The sequence below is a fragment of the Amblyomma americanum genome, chromosome 4, assembly GCF_052857255.1.
Source record: "Amblyomma americanum isolate KBUSLIRL-KWMA chromosome 4, ASM5285725v1, whole genome shotgun sequence".
Classification (NCBI taxonomy): domain Eukaryota; kingdom Metazoa; phylum Arthropoda; class Arachnida; order Ixodida; family Ixodidae; genus Amblyomma; species Amblyomma americanum.
Genome location: NC_135500.1, coordinates 94,908,579 through 94,926,170, shown reverse-complemented (window position 1 = coordinate 94,926,170; position 17,592 = coordinate 94,908,579).

The following is a 17,592-nucleotide window of genomic DNA, read 5'->3' as shown; positions in this document are numbered from 1 at the left end:
GCGTGCGATTGTATTCACGACTATATAATTACGTCAGGTAGATTCCTCTGCTCGGATGAGAATTCACTGCTTTGTCTTTTCCGTTTTATAATTTTTTATTCATTTTTCAATTCTTTTCTACAGATTCTAGTCTAAGACACCAAATCATCGAAATACCCACTCCTTGCCCATGAGTGCGTTTGTATCCGCAATGCACCTTGGCCAATCCCCCGCCGTGGGTATGTGCCATTAAGCCTGATACACCATCATCATCGACTGACTCGAGTCGGAGCTGCTCAAGGGGCTTCAGGAGCTTGGACCAGAATATATATTTAACGCTGACGAAATTGACCCTCTTTTATGAGCTGCTTTCAGTGAAAACACTCCGCGAGAAGGCAGATCGTTGCGAAATACGATAGAGCGTATTCAGAATTTACCACTGTGTTTCATATTCTCATCTTAACCGCGCCAGTCCAGCGTTCCTAACCTACGAAATAGGGCTAGCCTTCAAACGCTGGCACAGTGCAGATCAATTTCCAGGCTGAAATTCATATATCAGCTTTATCATGGCCACTTCAAAATATATCGATTAGTTTTTCTTCGAGAACAATTCAGACATCGTGCACCTAATAACCACAACAAAAAAGTACTACAAACAGTCGTGTTAATTCATATAAGTATTCTTTGTTCACATGTGCGATCGCCCTTGGGAATAGTTTGCATGCTGTGGCAGTAAACGGCTGTAGTCTTGACGCTTTCGTGGAGCGTATTCAAAATATAGAGATTTGAAGCGATTTGTTAAGTGCCATTGATGTTGAACTGTTTAATTTTCTTTTTATTGGGACCTTAGCATTTTTTCATGCATCCCAGTATATACCTGAACTGCTTTTTCCAAGTGGCCTTGTGGCCTGCGGTATTTCTAAATATAAAAGAAAAATAAAACAAATCAATAAAGGAACTTTAAGTGACGCTTGACCATGCTGTTTTGTTGTAACGCTGCAGGAACAGAGAAGCTGCAGCCACTTGTAGTAGGACGGTCTTCGAAATCACGGTGCTTCAATGGAGTCCGTAGCGTTCCGGCTGACTCTGTGGCCAACCAGAAACACTGAGTGACAGCTGAGTTGCTTCAAACCTGGCTTTTGTAGATGGAGAAAATGATGCGGCCACAGAACCGAAATATTGCCCTTGTCGTCGATGACTGTGCCGCACACGAGATGCTGGTGCTAGAGCACGTGAATGTGATTTTCTTCCTACCGAATTGCACTTCGCTGTTGTAGCCGTCAGGCAAATGCATAACACGGTCTTGTACGGCACATTAATGCACGAGGATGCTGCAGCGAATTCTGCTAAACTTCAAGTACCAGGCTGAACTGGCAACTAAAATAAACGTTCGCCAAGCCATGGGAATGATTACGAGTGCTTGGTGGAACGCGCCTTCAGACGTCGTGCGTAATTACTGTCATAGGGCTGGATTTTGATCCAGCTCAGGAGAGCGCTAGCGACGCATCTACGCACCTATGCTAGCGACGCAATATGCAGATGACACTATATAGATACATCAGGCTTTGACTCGGGACAGAAAACATTTCAGCGAGAGATATGCAAGGTGATAGACTGGCTGGCGCAGAATTAAATATTATAAAATCGACAAAAATGCAAAGCTTATATGTTTCAGGAACCCACTCAAATAAATTGTCTTAACTGTGTCACTGTTCTTGAATACTTCGTATTGCAATCCTTGCACTTGTAAGTCACATACCTCTTGAACCTGTGGTGAAGTAGCTAGGAATAATATTTGATGAGCACATAACATGGAAGAGTCTTCTGTAGTAAATATGCAACACACTAAGAGCTATATTTGCAATGATGTACAACCTTAGAGATAAAACTGCAATGAACTTAAGAGTAGCAATATGTAAGGCGTCAGCTTAATCTGTCAAAACTTGCGGTATTACACTATGTGTAGTTCTGACTACAAAATGGAAGCTATAAAACGCATATATAAATGAACTGTAAAAAGGATAGCTTAGGGTACAAGGCTGCATCCGGCTAACAAGAACGACAACAAAAAATTCACCATACTTGGAAAACTGGAAATGCAGGAGCTGCTCCGCTACACTGTGCTGACACGCTATTACTTCCCCAAAGATTTTAAAACACCTTTTCAGAAAAATATTGCCTTAATAAAGACAGAAAACTACATCACACCCCGATGCTTTACAAATTAGAGAAAAAAGGCAAGGGTTTTTTAAGTGCCACACAATTAATACACAAGAAGAAGAATTTTGCAATTTCACAATAAAACGCAAAATGTTAAAAAAATGAAAATTGTACTTATCTTGGCAAATACAAGGCAGGAAGTCGATCACATGTTGAATTTTCGTTTGTTTTATTTGTGATTTGTACTAAAAGGAAGAAAGAAAAGGGTAAAAATCAGATTTGTCTTGAAGTACTTTGATGTCCTTCCGTTTATCCATTTTTTATCTCGCTGGTAGGACTTGCATTCGTGGATGCTCTGTGTTCTTTATTCACCTTTTTATTTTATTCAATAAAATGCAGATATCTCTAATTTTTCATGAATTTGTAGCGAACTATTATTTACACACCTGACATAAGACCTTGCTGCATCGGCAGCCAAGATGCATTTTCTGCTTAGGCTGGACAGGAAAACAATGCATTATATGAGTATTGAAAGGCGGCAGGGCGGCAGAAGTGGGGCTGCAATCTTTGAGCATGGTTATGACCGGAAGCGTACGACTTCGAAGCTGCAGGGTGTCAGCAAATCCGCACCTCCACCAAGTGAAAGGGGGTTTGTACACAGATAAGTCAGGGGAAAGAGTCCACGGCGGGCGACACAAAACGACGAGCAGGACAGCGAGCAGCGCCGACGGCCAGTCCAAAAACCAAGCATCTCGTGCAGCGCGGCGAAACTGCGTCTTTCACCGGCGCTTCGTCTTCATCGGCGCTTGGTCAATGATCTGCCTATGCGGCATCAGGCGCGGCCGTCATGGTTCACTACAGTATGAATAAGCTTTGATTAATGACAGTGACTGTTCCAGGCCTGCTGCACAGCCGGAGGAATCGCTCGACTCGTACGCCGCTTCTGGGCACATAGCAGCGGGTGCGAAGGCTCACCAATAAGTCGCGGCGGCGACGACGTGGCGATCTGCTGGGAAATTACCATTGACGACATCGTCGAAGACATCAAGGACGGGAAGGACGCGCAGGCCGGCGAGGATAGAACTGATGAAGAGCCTGCAGGCGAAACGAGAATTTTGACGACAAGAGAGACAATAGCGGCATTCGACGCTGTGCGGCTGTATACCCTTCGTCGCTGCCGGGTTTCGCTACGGAACATGCCGTGAATTTCTATGTGCAAGGTCGACTGCAGTTGCACATTCCATCGGACGAAGTGTTTGGAAGAAAGTCAGCGACTACTTTCATTAAGTACCTCTTCAATTCACGTTCAATACCGGTTTTATGTTGCTGAACGTGCTTAGCTTGCTCTATTCCCTGTGATACGGTGCACGAACTTTACAATGAATTGACCTGTATAAAGAAGGAGTTTGGAGTTCCCGAGCGCTTCGTTATAAAGGCGTTCGACTGTATATAAAAGCTCCTGCTTCACAAAAGATATTCTAGAAAAAAAATGCAGTGGCACCTTATTACAGGAAATAGTGCCACAGCCTGAATCGTGTACAGGAGGCGCACCTACGCGTATGATTTATCTACGATATATAAAAAAAATCCCGGGTACGCATAGAGTGACAGTCACCTGAGTCTGTTAAATATTTCTAGTATAACGGCATTTGAATAAGCAGCGTTTGTAACGATGATTTACCTTGAGTATAATAAACAATCGTGACGGGGAGAAGTGGCAAGGCAAGCGGCAGGTTGATGGAGATAGAAGTGTTAAAAAATTTAGAAAACAATGCCGGTGCTCTTAGCTCGCCAGATGCCTTGGTAATTGAGAGAATAATTACAGAGGAGGATTCTGCGTTCAAAAAAGAAATCAAGCGTGGTTTTGTGCAGCCTTCCTGAGCAGTCAGAGTTGCTGAATGGATGGCCTTTCACATATGTTGAGCAATCTCGGAGAAGGCAGCACAGCGGAGCGCACACACATGGAAGGTACTCTCTGTACCCGTACTATGAGCAGAAAGAGCGAATAGACCCCGAAAGCACGTTTAAACTTTAGGCAGGGCAGCTTAACACTTAACTACGGTTAACCACTGTTATAACCGGACTGCAGCAGGATAAACTGTTACTCACTCAATTTGTAATGCGCCCCAGTGGTTCAATTACTTTTGCTGCCGATAATAAATTGTATGTGCGTATACTGTAAATAATGGTCACCAGCAACATCTTCATACTAACAATGCCGACTGGAGGACAAATGCATGTCCCACTGACCTCCAGTTAACGCTGCCTTCCGCGAGCTGATGCCCTCTTATCCCGCATTTTTGTGTTTTTTAGTTCTTAGAACATTCCGCTGCAGCATAGGACTGACCGCTGCCGTTGCCAGTTGCTCCGTAGCCGCTCGGGACTAAGGTCGGGAGTTAAGTGATCTATTCATGCAGGTGGCGGTGGCCAAGCACTACACCACGGTGGTCAAGTACTTTTCTGGTTCGAGGTTGCGTTGTCCATGCAGTTTGCGGGGTTCAGACCGCACCGCAGATCCTGCATACTATAGCGGAACCGGCGAGTGGCATTAGTTGTTCGACCGTTAAGTCATGGCGCCGCAAGCTTCAACTGCCTATATACGAAATGGTACAGAAGAGAAAAGGGTGGAAGCGGTAGAAGAATGGTTAGGAGGTACTTCCTCCGGTTAACATTCTGCTTGTAAAGCAGGCGAACGCAGGAGTCCTCGGTTGGGACACCATATGCGGCATCAATGCTGGCGTCGCTTTGCCCGGAGATTGTGCCTCGCTTAGCCGTCGTGGTAAAAGGTAAGTGTACAGGCTCGCGTGAAGAAGAAAGCGGGCAAACGTGAAGGACGTGGGAGGAGGAAGCGTAGAATGTTGGTTGTGAAATCAGATGAGGCGCAACGCGACTCCCCCGGCGTCTCGCCTCAGTGCTGCGGACAGCCGTATTGCGCCATCACGTGCCTTCGACTTGCAGCCTCGTCAACGGATGCGTCGGCGAGTGGTGGTTGCCCAGAGGAGCGGACGCATGCGAATGCAGAGATGCTCCGTTTTCGTGAGCACGTTATGGCGTGCGCGACGCTTCACCGCGATCAGGCGCGTGTCCTTGGTATTGGGCGCGAACCCACCCGAGCTTTTGATTTCTCCAGGTTTCGCGTTTGGCAACGCCGTGGTTTGGAAAAAGTTTCACTTTGGGGCTGAGCGAAAAAAAACGCAGAAGGAAGTGAGCACGCAGCGTCGCAGCTGATCGCGCACTGAAAACAAAGCACAACGCGAAAATAGGCCCCCCCCCCCGAGGACGTCAATGGTATGGTTACGAGGAAATACGTGATAGTTCACGAAAAACGTTGATCGTCGCTGATGAAAATGCATCGACAAGAGAGCAGCTTGAGCGCCTGGGCACTTACGACAGTTTTCTTCCTGATTTTTTAAAAGCATTTTGCCCTTGAAATGTGCAATTTGAGGCTTACTCCGATCTCCTCGGAAATTCCAGCCCGATATTGAGACTGTCTAAACGTAAATAAACAGTTCGCGGCTTCTTGAGGTCCAATTGATTTTACTTGGCATTATACATAGATGACAACACGGACACTTCCAAGTTCAAGATGTAAAGCGGTTTCTGTCCAGGCTCGACACTGACTTGTCGAGGATATTGCCGGCGACGAAAGAGTTATTTGTCCATAAGGTTTTTGTAACTACGTCTAGCATATCCGGCATGTTCTTTACTATAAGACAAAAGTTCTTCGCTTTCGTCCTGCGTATTCTGAAATTAATCTGCGTGCTGTAAAGAAGGCAACCAGGAGAAAGTGGGTATGAGCCACGGTGCCCTATTGTGAGGTTTGGGTTTATGGAGGTTTAACGTCCCAAAGCGACTCAGGCTATGAGGGACGCCGTAGTGAAGGGCTCCGGAAATTCCGTCCACCTGGGGTTCTTTAATGTGCACTGGCACCGCACAGTACACGGGCTTCTAGAATATCGCCTCCATCAAAATTCGACAGCCGCGGCCAGGTGTGGTGTGCCCCATTGTGAGGTAATTCAGCGCCCATGTACGTCATTTTCGAGCATAAGACGAAGTTGCACACCACTGTGATAATACTGAGAAATACTGCTATTATCACAGTGATGAGGAGCTTCGTCATATGCAGGAAAATTACGTACAAATGCTTACTTGTAATGGAGCTACGGCAGCGGAAACGGTGCTTCATTGTGAGGTGACTCCGTTCCAATGCCGTAGCTCCATAGGAGAAAGCACTTGTACGTCATTTTCGAGCATAATGCGAAGTTCCACATCACTGTGACAGTATCAGTATTTCTCAGTGGAGAACTTGTGGCTCTGTGGCATGTGACGTACCACACAATGCTGCAGCCAGTCTGAAAATTTTCATTTCGAGAAACAGCATATTGTTCGCATGTTTGTGCAAGTTCTGTATTCGAAAATGGGTCTCGCGAGCTCTAACGAACGTGACCATATTAGGCTTGGGTGCACCCTACTCTCAACAGGGAAATCAAGAGGTCGCGTTCCGTTCACATTTTGCCTGGTTCTATCGGCCTTTGAGCCACCGTGTCTCTCCGTCAGCGCACGCTCAGTGTGTTTCTAGCACACTGATGTCATGAGAACGGAAAAACGCCGAGTCATCTTGGCCTTCAGCCCCCACAGGTGTGTGCAGCGCCCTTCGTTCCCGTGCTTGCTCCTGAGCGGTGTTTGTCATGGTTCATCATTGAGGGCATGGTGTTTGTAGCTACTTATACAACCAGCAAATGAAGCTTGATAAACAAATTCGCGGGTGTTACGGGACACAAGTCCACAATGGCGCCCAAATGCTCCACTGCCCGTTGACATTTAAGAAGATAACGTGCTGGCTTGCTCAAGTGAGGGTCCATCACTTTATTTCCTGTACTTCCTTTGATAATTTCTACTTCGCTTGGTGGCGCTTTCAATGTCTGCGTAAGAGTGGACGCCTTCCTTTCGCCCCCAGCTCTGTCGAGAGCTCATCCTAATGTCCGACACGCCTACTGTTTGCAGGAATAAACACTGCCTCGTTAAATAATACGGTGGTAACTTAATCATGGTATATACCGTATATCAGCGTGAGCACTACCTCTCGCCCTAGCATCGTAGTAGTGGTGGTTTGTTATGGCAAGAATACAAAAAGGAAATGGAATATGTTGCCAGCTGTGGCTACTGCTATCTGACATCTTATGAACCCGAGCTGGTAACGTTCACCTAGCGAAGGCTTGGGACAAAGATGGCTGCCCATTGTGTTCGGAAGCCGCCAGTCATTGCGCGGGGCAAGCTTTGTCGCAGATTTTACCACCGTCGTCTTCATAAAGCGTTAATGCCATAGAGGAAGGTGAAAGACATAGAGTGATGCCTCAAGGGCCAAATTTTAAGCCCATCTGCGTCGCCATGAGGACGCATGCGGCGGGTTTCACAGCCGGCGACGGGTACTTAGAGGTAGGCAGGTGGGCGTATGCTATATCCTACCACCAAACTGCACGGGCTCTCACGAGATGTGTCAGGCTTTCTCGTCCGGGGCTGAGAAAGTTGGAATCACCGGTGGTTTTGCTTTTTGAAGTCGTGCTGTGTTCTCTTCAGGCATTTTACGCGACAGCATAAGGGCCCCGTTCTCCAGAAAAGCCAGCGTCGGCGTTGTTGGCGTTGTCGAGAAATCCGATTGGTCGAAAAAGCGGCACTTACAAGAGGCTGCCATAGATGGCGCCAGCCAAACTAGTGACACATCGCATCTTCAGCGGTCGGAGCATCCGTGAGCAACGCGCCGGCCGCCGTTTTTCTTCTCACCCTCATGTAAACACGAAGCAGACGATGACTCATGTTACTAGCGTCGCCGCTCAAGCTGCTACGCAGCAGAGTCATCGCTCTGTCCCCTTACTTTTGGGCTGCGAGTGAAGACACGCTAACGATAGGCCACGCAGGCACGTTCGTGCGACTTTTTTAAAGTCGAGCTTTATACAGTGTGTTTCAACTAAGATATGACACAATTTTTAAAAATAGGTTATTTCAGTTAGGAGAGCGCTTTTTTGGCATAGCATTGTCAACGGTGTAGTACATCAGAATACAGCAAAGATGTGCTAAGTAGCAGGCTGGTGAACTGATATTGAATAGCTAACTTTCTAACTATTACTGTTAGGCTCCATTATTATTGAGAGACGTGAACCCCACTCTAATTAATGCCCATATCAATTGTTATAATTTAGAATATATGGTTACCCTCACGTTGTGGCCCAACAAATTTTGACTATTTCGACGAGTTACGCGCACTGGAGAGGTCGCTTTGCCTGCAAGCTTCCCGAGAGCGCATGTATTTTGGCGCGATGTAGCCAGAATTTGTTGGCTAAAAAAATTGAATTTGAATTGAATTTGTTGAATTTGTCTGCTAGTTGACAGGTCGTAGCTGTATTCTGATGTACTACACTGCTGACACTACTATGCCGAAAGAGGGGCTCATATAACTCAGAAAGCCTATTTTTAAAAATTGTATATACAGTCGAACCCCGCTAGTACGACCCCTGTTAATATAGACAACGCGAAATATGGGAAGTTTTTCTCGTGACCAAACTTTTTCAATGCATTTACGCCTCGTTAATATGGAAACCAGCTGTCCGGATAATGTACAGGGCGAAAATGTACAGAGCCCATTGGGGCCCATGTATTTCTGTCTCGTTAATATAGGCAGCGATTAACACCAAATTTCGACTGCCCCAACCAGATATTTCCTTTCCTGTGTTTTGAAAGCAGAGCACCAGCGAAAGGCAACGCGAAAGTGCAAATGCTTCAGTGACGGCCCTTTTTTCCTGCTTTCATGTTTTACAGTGCCAGGGTTCCTTATGGCTTGCTGTATTTCATTATTCGATGTGAAGAATGTGAAGCCGCTTTCAACACCTGCCAGAGATTATGTATGGATATGTACTACCGGTCCATAAGATGATAATAATAATAATAATTGGTTTTTGGTGGAAAGGAAATGGCGCAGTATCTGTCTCATATATCGTTGGACACCTGAACCGCGCCGTTTAGGGAAGGGATAAAGGAGGGAGTGAAAGAAGAGAGGAACAAATAGGTCCGTAGTGGACTGCTCCGGAATAATTTCGACCACCTGGGGATCTTTAACGTGCACTGACATCGCACAGCACACGGGAGTCGAAGTAGATGACATGCTATCACTCCATGAGACACCATTACGAATGTAATGCGCCACTAGGGGCTTATAACTGCGCCGCGCTATTTAAAAGATAATGGTGGCCAGAACAATGCACTTGCCATTACCAAGGTTTCATCTAATGTCTACTTTACTGTGTACTACTATGCACAAAGGCAAAACTTAATAACAAAGTGTTTTATTGCTTATTTTTTTTTTCGTGACCCGTTATTGTGGATGAAACGCTTTATGGACAGTTGTGCTCGGGTACGAAAGCGTCCACATTAAAGAGGCACCACTGTAGTCTTAGTTGAAGCACACTGTTTGTACGTCGTTAGGTCTTTCACATAGTGATTGCCATTTTTAAAGAGGGAACGGTGTCTATGTCGGCGGGGGCAGGAAGAACCGCTGCTGAATCATACACTTAGAGGCCGAGATTAAGCCTCCCCCTCCCTTAATTTTTACTTCATCCATGGTGGTGACCGTTCCAAAATGTCGGCTCGTAGGCTTCGTACGAAGTCACTAGAGAAAATGTCTGAGTATATGCATTCTTTTTCCCTGCACTGCCGGTTTATTGATTTGCAGACGTTGATTCCTTGATTTCCTGGCTGTTCAATATGGCTTCAGAAAATGTTCAAGATAATGCGGTTTGAGTGAGTTTGAAACAGATATCAGTATATTTGCGCTTTGATGTGTGAGAGCAAGTGCACAACACGCTACGGACTGCGCGCTTCCATCTCTGTGGTTCGCAGCTCCTGTATGGTTTCATTTGCGATTTAAGGTCTGCATACATAAAAGACTGATTCGCAATGCTCTACGTAATCTCTTTTGGCTTACAGCTGGGGCATGTATATGGAAGGTAATGGCGATATGGTAATTTTTTACATTTTCTCGTTACTTTTACGCATGTGCGAGTGGTAACACGACAACGTTTACCCGACTTCATCTCGACTTGAATCCAGCAAGCTGTCTCCATTATCTTCGTAATTACGCGTATCTGTGAGTTGAAAATAAATGCGTCATTTTTAATATGTTTACTTTGCGAAATAACAGGGGCACACTACATGATGCATTTTCTCTATCTCCTCTATGATAACAGGTGTGAGAAGCGCGTTCGTTATGATTAGAATGTCACGAACCAAACAGTATGCCTTTAATATAACCACAACTTTTTATCGCTGTTATTGTTATAAAGGACACCGCTTACAAATACACAACGGAGTAGCAAAGGAAAGCACTTACTGGCGAGGCCGCCAAATGGCACAAACCAAAACTCAATGCAAAAGCAAAGGAGCTAAAAGAAACAAACAAATAAAAAAATCAGCACTTAAGGCCCCGGCGTTCTTGGCCTTGTAGTAAGGTGTCCTTTTCTAACTTCCGAATACACCCTTCGTAACCTTTCCCGGCATTGAAGATAAGCGCACGCGTTCGTCTGATTACTGCGAAAACAAAACACGTGGGCATTCTGTGCTAGGTCTCCAACTCGGGGGAAAAGAGTAATTTCAGTCCACCGATGCTTACTATAGTTGCAGGCGGAGGTTACGTTATGGAATAACGAATATAACTATACCACAAATGAACAATGTTAATAGTAAAAGAAAAGATGTAGGGACCGATTGCGAACGGGTAACTAAGCGGTCGCTCCTATACAATCATTATTTCAGATATTATCTGCCCATGAAGACAAGGAAAAAAAAGCCTAGTAGCAGTACGTGATTAATTACACATCACTGAGAGCACCGTAGGAGGCCATGACAGGAAGCACGTGAACGTATCTGTTGCTGGGAAACTTGCCGAAGTGTGTTCTGCGCATAGCCTAGAATTTCGCAGTACTTCCGAAATCGCAGTCTGCGATATCCTCGTAAAGATATTGTCTCAGGGAACGAACAAGGCCCTTGTGCGTGCCACCGGCCTCCAAGAATTTTGGCACGCATGTTTCGTTTCGCAGTAAGTAGGTCACCTCGCAAGTAGGACGGACGCGACACAAGGTCAGAAGTCCTGCCAAACCTGATAGGAGGTCTTTGGCGCAGGTGATCATGCCAATCGCTCCCGAAGGAACTGTCCATTAGTGCAAAACGCGCAGACGCTCTCAAAACCACGTGCACTCGCATACGCGTGCCTAAGATGAAACGCCTAACTTAACTTCGCGTCCCGGTGGGTTTGCCAGCAGCACGAGGCCAAGGCGTCTGCTTACAGCGCTCAGACTCCGTAACCTGGGAGAAGCGAATAAATATCAGTGCCCTGACAGGGCATCACTTATGCCAATCGAAAGGACTCTTTTTGCTCCGAGCTCGCCAAACCTCCTCACAGAAGCACACACGCAAACACTCACACAGAACTGTACCGGATAAGGAATGTATTACTGCGATACTATGCAGCTACAGGTCTTCGCTTTGAGAGAGAAGTTGTTGCCAGGAAGAAAGAAAAGGAAAGTGCACAGGCCTGCCCGCTGGCTCAAGCCGAGCCACAATCGCTACCACGTGCAGATAGTAGGAGAGTTGAAAGGTGGGGTAGAAAGACAGGATAGTAAAGACGCGCTAAAGAGAAGGCCGATCCCGGAGGCAGTGCAATATCGGGCCAACCGGTGGCGGGAGTGAAGCATCCTTCAAACTCTCCGCCACATTTCCAAACGTAAGTCCAATTGGACCAGTAACAGATACTCTACGGGGCCCCGACAATCCCGGACAATCCCGGGCAATCGCGCTTCGCTTTGGTGCGGTTGTCCTGATATAGCCATGTTCATTCTCGCACGCGGTAACCAGCGCGCCGAGTAATGAAAGGAACGGTCGCGAAAGTGCGGAGACATGTTTGCGATTCTATGAAGTGCCTGAGTGGCCGGTATGTGGCACTCATCATCTCTCAGTTTCAGCGGCAGCATCACTGGCTGGCGTCGTCTCTGTAATTTCACTAAAGCGCGCACTCGTGTAGTGAAGGAGAAAAAGAAAATAAGTAAAAAAAATGTAGAAGGAAGGCAATGTGCCGGATGTGCTGAGAATTAGCTCAGTTGTCAGTGTAGAATTTTCCGACAAGAGAAATGGAAAAGAAGGGCACGTTCATCTTTCTTCGACGTCGGCTATAGGGTGCCTAAATCTAGCTTAGGCAGCTTAATTATTTATTTTTATCGCTTTAAAGATTCGGAACGATATATTCCAAGAGGGGTACTGGGTACAACTGCAGAAAAATGTATTCCATTTGGACGTGTTCCGCGCAAAAAACTTGGATTGAAACAAACCTGAAAGAATATTTGCACGCATGTTTGCGCCGCGAAACTACGTCCTAGCCGTGAGATAAGAAAGTCGCACATAGATAAAAGTGACTCTAAAAGCAATGCTCCGCCTTGTTCTAGTAAACTAATAATGCATGGAGGAAAACGAGAAACAGCAGCACCAAGAATGAAAATTGTTGCTATACAAGTCCTTCCTTTAACAAGCGAAAAAATCCATATCAACTGTGTGAATAGCGATGGCTTGCAAATTGGAAGAAATGAGCATGCACGAGCGTTGGTTCCGAGGTAAAGATATCTTACACGTTATTACATTACCACGGCATAAAAAAATAAAATTGGTCGATGTACGATATCATTGTTCAGCGCTAATGTGCAGTAAGTAAGAAGCATAAAAAACCATCCGGAAATTATTCCGGAGCCCTCCACTATGGCACCTCTCTCTTCCTTTCTTCTTTCACTCCCTCCTTTATCCCTTCCATTACGGCGCGGTTCAAGTGTCCAACGATATATGAGACAGATACTGCGCCATTTCCTTTCCCCAAAAAACAATTATTATTATTATGAATATTCGTGACAAAAAAAAAGCGAGTGGTAAAGTGAGGAATTTTCAGTCTCACCAACGCTGGTATAAATACTCTTGAGACCGAGAGATTAAGAGAGAGAAAACTTCAATTCGTGACCCCAGTCCGTTTTGCTGTTTCAAGTGGGTGGGCTTAGGCTGCACAATGGCGGGGTGCGGTGTTTTTCCAACATGCATGTGCTGTAGGCCACCACAAGTAGCCACAGTGTTAGGCGTGTCGCAGCAGGAGGAGCTGCCCAGCTCTCCAATGCTTAAAATACGGGGGGAGGGGAGGACAGGAAGTTGGGTGGGAGTTTGCGTGGCGACTGCATAAGTGCATCTAACTGTACAATTTTAAATGGATGCTATGTTACCGGTGAGGCCGGTTCACTATGAATCCAAGCTGGATGCCGTGTATTGCATCTCAGGTAGCATTAACATCCTGCAAGCTAACAGTTGGCAGGTGGATGGAAGTGAATTTGCGTCTGCGCTGAAGGTATCACACAGAATTGCTCGCGGCAGTTGCTACGACCACCGTGGGCTGAGAAGCTCATTAATGAGGTTGCAGTAATCTGTAACCGAGAAAGTAAAACAAGTAAATGGTCAAGTGCGGAATCGAAATAGATGGCGCCTTTGTTTTAGAGCGATGGAATCTGCCATTAAAGGGGCTAGTTGTTTGCAGTTATGTGCTTTCCTTGCAGACTTACTCCGACATAATCACTTCACGGTGGATAATTATAGAATATAGCGTGCGGTTGATTGCGAGAGAGAGGTGGATAAATGAAGACGTTAAAAGGAACGAGAGTTTTCCGTAAGGGAACCGATAAATAACATACCTACTGCTCCAGGTTGTGGGCTTTAACAACAATATACAGCGTTTGTTTGATAGGCAGCTATCGATCCACGGTTAGGCTTGTAAGTCCAGACCAAGCAGTGAATTTTAGTCACGAGCCTCCTGTGGGAGACCTGCCAAACGATGTGATGAAATCCAGAAAGAAAGCATGCATTTACATGCCATTATCAAGGTTAACGCATAGCGTATGAATGCGACAGGTAGTGTTTCGCAAGATAAGCTCTTGGAGAAGTCGTGCGGAGAGGTGTTCAGGTAGTTCCTGTTGCGTTCAGGGTGACTGATGACTATTCGTGAGGAATGTAATACGTGCTATTATCTTGGAGCTTCCGGACACCAGCGATATAAATCAATGAATGTGACTCGGCTAAACATTCTTCAGACGTTACGCGCTCCTCTCGCAGACCGAAGAATCAGTGGTAGATTGTTTTCCAGGCTGCTGATGTGCGTTGGAGGGCTGCACAACTCAGCTGCAGAACTGTCGCTGTTTGTCCCTCGTTTCACGGTGGGAGCCAAATGATAAAAATTATATCGATCTTCTATTTATTTGCACGGGTCTCACATGCGATCTTACAGGATATCGTGCCATCCTTATCCGATAACACAATATGTATGCATACCGTACATAGCAGCTGTTATGAAACGCTCCATGTGAACGGCGCATATGAAGTTAGAAGTAATGGGAGTGCGGTATTCATATTATATGAAGAAATATACGCAAATTCGCATGTCTTCCACGTGTCTTCTGTGTACACATTCCATATCCTTTCAGAATAGTTTTCATGTGGTTTCCACGCAATGTATTCGCCGTCACTGGTGTGCGTATGGATTTAAGCTCTTACTGATGCGTTTAGTCTGTACAGACTCTGCTTGTTTTATATGTTTTTCATATGAGTATTATCGGAAACTTAAGTATTTATGGAAGGAGGAAAAAGCTTTGTTTAAGACCAGCACTAAGGAACAGCAAAAAAGAGCGCTTGCTACGCCAAGGCCCGCTGATCATCTGCCGAGCCCGAGTGAAGCCAAGCGCGTCGGGAATAAAAGGGGGGGCAAGGGAGAAAAGGAGAGGCAATGGCAGTGTTAAATGAGCACATAATGTGTTCTCTGTCCGCCCTCGTCCCTGGACAGTTCGGAGAGTGAGCTGTGTCACGCCATCCGCAGTCATTACGCGGAAGGTTTCCCAAGAGAATTTTTAAATATCCTGCCCTGTTTTTAAATATCCCTTTCTCACATTTCTTTATTTTTTAGAAATTCGAACTATTCTGAACTACAGCTCCGCCCCCACCGGCCATCCTGAAAAAACAGAAAAAAAAACGCCCTGCAGCCTGCTTTCATTACGTATTACTGCGAAAGCATTACTTGGCTTATGCGTGGCGCCCACAGAAAGTGTTCACCGGAAGTGACCACTTCCGAGCTTGCCCGAGTTACTCGGTAACTTGGTTACTCGACAGTAACTGCGGTAAGCTCGGGTAAGTTCGGAGGGGCGTCGCGAGTGCTACACGAGAGGTCTCTCGGGAAGAGCAACAGAAGTCGCACAATCCCTACCGGTGACTGTGATAGAAACAGCCACCTGCCAATGCAGAGGCGCATCTCTTGACTGCTGCGCCACTGGACTGGCAGTGCTAGGAGGACTCGCTGCCATCTATGACTGTGAAGCAGAGAATGACCAATACTGCATATATGAGTATTGAACTCACGGACTACTGTGAATGCTTTCGGATTCATGGCATAGCACTCATAGCCCGTAAGGAGACTTAAGTGCCCCCGGTAGTTTTTGCGGGGCTGTTGCGTATTCATTACTGTCAAGTCAGACGACTTCTTCAGTAAGGCGATGACCTATGACAAGGCCGCTGTTGTCTTTGACCCGACATAGAATAGAAGGCCCTCTTCGTACGTGTATTTAGGCCTCGCTTCTTCGAGCAGTTGTAAAAACAATCCTTGCTGAAAAGTTCAATGACACATCGCAGACATAGCGCGTCTTTGGTCGCCTTTCCCTGAATAAAAAAGAGGGGTGAACAACGAACGTGAGTAGCGCTTTCGAAAGAGCATAAGCCCACGAAAGACTCCGGATGGCAGGCAACCGCCATGGCGACATCTGCTTTGCACAATGACGCCAAAAGCAGTCTAAGAAACGAGCGTTTCAACACTGAGCTGTCAGTTACTTAAGCCCCTTCAGGGATGCCGCTTGAGGTGCCCCGTTAGCAGTTTCAACAGAATTGCCGCAACTCTCTTAAGCAGTGAGGAACTCGCGTGGGTAGAGGTTCGGTACACGTAATCGTAGCACATTGCACTTGCCAAATACTTTTTATTTATTTCCCTTACAGAGGCTACGCTTCAGTAAAGGTGATGGGAGGCAGGACAATGCTGACGGCTATTGAATAAGGAAAGGGAAGGGGAGATGAGACAAAAGCAAACACACTGCTTATCGATGAGATTCCAGTACCTAAGAAAGTAGATAAATTATTAAACGCGTAAAGGCTCTTACAAAGAAGCTGCAAAAAATTAGTCTTTAAGAAATCTGGAATTTCGACGAGTACGATATCTGCCAGAAAACGGAAAGTTAATTTTCGTGCTCCATTACTTTTTTTTTTTTTGCTATAAGTCCGATAGGATTGAAGTTGTCCACCAGAATCCCGCAGATGTTCGGTGTCATGAAATTCGCTGATTGGTCGAGAGAGGTTTGACATTACAGGGTCACGTGAGCGCAAAGGACTTCGCAACGTCACGCGACCCTAAAGGAACCAATCACAGGCCAATCACTTGCGGAAGTTGCCACCGAAGAAGCACAAAAGGTGAAATCTAATGCTACCGCATTCCACTCTTGAGGTGACTTCTGCGTCCGCATTATTTTTTTTGTTGCTATCTTTCTTCAAACACTTGTATTTTTTGTCGATGAGTTTCATCGTTTTGCTGAAAAAAAGGAGGCATCTTTACGCACTTTCTCATGAAAACCATTTCTCTTACAATAAATTAGCACCGTATAGTGCGCGCGAAGAACTACGGCGCAGGTAAAATTCAACGGGTAACCTTAAAATAAATTCAAAGGATGACAATGACACCAGTAACAGAGTAGCAAGCGCAATGTCAAATGCAGGTTTGCGTGACACATGCAAATGATTGGGCCGCACATAACATCCAGGGGCCAGCATCTAATCGACAGCTGCTTATTGCTGCCCCAGAACCAAGAACAGAAATCAAACGATATACATGAGAGAGCGATTATAAAGTTGACCTCTTCTCTGTTCTCCATATCGCTGCGTCGAGTTTCTGCAAACCTGCGCTGACACTTACTAAACACCGGTCAGTTGCATTGTTGACAGCTGTAGCGGGACTAATTTCGTAGATAAAGGTCGCCAACACACCGCGGGATGAAAATCAGCGCGCCGTGTCAACTCTGGAACCGGTGCTCACGTCAAGAATGCTGATGCGGGTGTTTCATGAGGAAAGGAAAGGCGCAGTAACGGTTTCGCTCTCGGCGGACATTTGGCACCTGCAAAAAAAATCTATGGACAGTCTCTAGACTGCCCACAGACTTTTGTCTACGAAGTCTATAGACTTTTTATAGATAAAGCCTATAGACTGCTCTATGGGCAGTACAAATCCTAGGGACAGTCTAGTTGAGAGTCTGTAGATTTACGGCCGTACACTTTTAGTAGACTTCTTTCGGTAGTATTGGTCAA